This window comes from Echinops telfairi, unplaced genomic scaffold, assembly GCF_000313985.2.
Source record: "Echinops telfairi isolate 266 unplaced genomic scaffold, ASM31398v2 ScPeMD7_11;HRSCAF=52, whole genome shotgun sequence".
NCBI classification, from domain to species: Eukaryota; Metazoa; Chordata; class Mammalia; order Afrosoricida; family Tenrecidae; genus Echinops; species Echinops telfairi.
The window spans coordinates 8,022,323-8,024,162 of record NW_022103908.1 but is presented as its reverse complement, the minus strand read 5'-3'; positions in this window follow the sequence as shown (position 1 = coordinate 8,024,162).

Sequence of the window (1,840 nt, the reverse complement as noted above, 5' to 3'; positions counted from 1 at the left end):
TTTCTGTTTGAGCAATCAGGGGCCCTAAACAAAAGAATGGAGATAAATAAGACAGAGAAATAAACATTCATTCTATTTTTAAAGTATTAATAACATTAATAAACTCCAATTAGCTAGATCATGAAAAAATGATAAATATTAAAAAGAAAAAGAGGTCATCATTGTAGATTCTCTCAAGAACTATAGAGAAATTCAAATGCTTGAAAAGTATCTTATCCATAACTTTAGGAAATTAAATTTGAAAATATGTAACCTAATTAAACCAAGTACAAGAACATATAGAGAAGCTTAATTGCCTTAAATTAACAAACTTGAATATTCCGCTCAACTTATTTTTTTTTAATCCTACAAAAAATTCTAAGTGAATAATGTCTTTAGATTAACATGTATTTTAAGCTCTAAAGGTTTTAAGTTTGATATTTGGTCATAGTTTGGTATATTTTGTGTAAATACATTACTAGTAGTGGTCTAGAAATTAATCTTAAAAGTTGGTAGGTGTTACAATTCCAGCTTCTTGTAAGAATCTTACTGACATAATATTTTATTTAACTCAATATGTCCAGTTTTCTGAAAATTTATTTAGCTACCCCTAAATTACTTACATACAATATTATTACATCAGCTTATAAGAAAGAGATCAAGGTTAAAATTATTTGGTATCTTTAAAAACTATGAATGAATAGTTGTACTTTTTTCCCTATTATTTGCACATTGTATTAGGCAGGGTTCTCTAGAGAAACAAAACCAGGACACTTATGGTTATATATATATGTAGGTTTGATACAGCGAGAAGGACTATAACAGCTAATTAGTCCACACCGCAATGCAGAGGACTCAGTTCAATTCACTTTCATGGAACAGTTAATATACTGAAGGTGAATGTCCTTCAACTTACATTGGGCTGCCAGTCCAAGGTGAAAGGAGCAAACAGTTGAGCCTTCCTCTAGGCAAGGCAGGCAGTCTGCCCACAGGCAGCAGACAGAAGGGGGCATCAGCAACAGTCAGTAGCAAGGGAGCTTAGTGAAGCAGGCCTTCATGGGACCTCAAACGCAAGCTGTGGAAAGCTATGCATGGTGACAGGATCCACCAACCTCAAGCTCAAGTGATGCAGCTGGTGCAGCAGGTCTTGAAGGATCCTCCAGCTCTAGCAACATGATCCATGGGTTGGCTTGCCCCACAGGTAGTGCAGCACACAGTTGAGGTAAAGAACGAGCTCAAATAGCAGCACCCTGGCCCAATCACCAGGAGGAAGAGAGAAAGTGGCAGGCCTTGGAAAGCCATTTATCTCATTGCCCTCCAGTGAAGCTCCAACCTGATTGAACTTTTCCCACATGTTCCTGTTGGCCCAGTGGACACAATAAACCGAGCTATCACACACTTTTCTGGGAAACTAGTGCCTACTTCATAACCATTCCTATTTACTCAAAAATTTAAGGTGAGATATTGGTATCATCATAAAACAATATTGATTCATTGTAGAATAATAACAGTAGCAGCAGCAACAACAGCAACAAACCAAACTTATGAGTCAGTTTGGACTCACAGTGATCAGATCAGACAAAGTAGAACACCTGTGGATTTCCAAAGCTGTGCTTCTTTCCAGGCGCAGAGTCTCATCTTTCCCTGAAAACGAATTGGTGAGTTTGAAGTGTTGACCTTATGGTTAGCAGTTCAACACATAACCCACTACACCACTAAAGCACCTTAAATTAAATTATAGTTCATAAACATCTCCATTTAGGGGGCCATCTGAATATAGAAAAGCAAGAGGTGGCTTACTGTTAAAACCAGGTCAGAGCTTATCTTGATGGCAAGGGAGCAGATTTGGATGTGGAAAGGA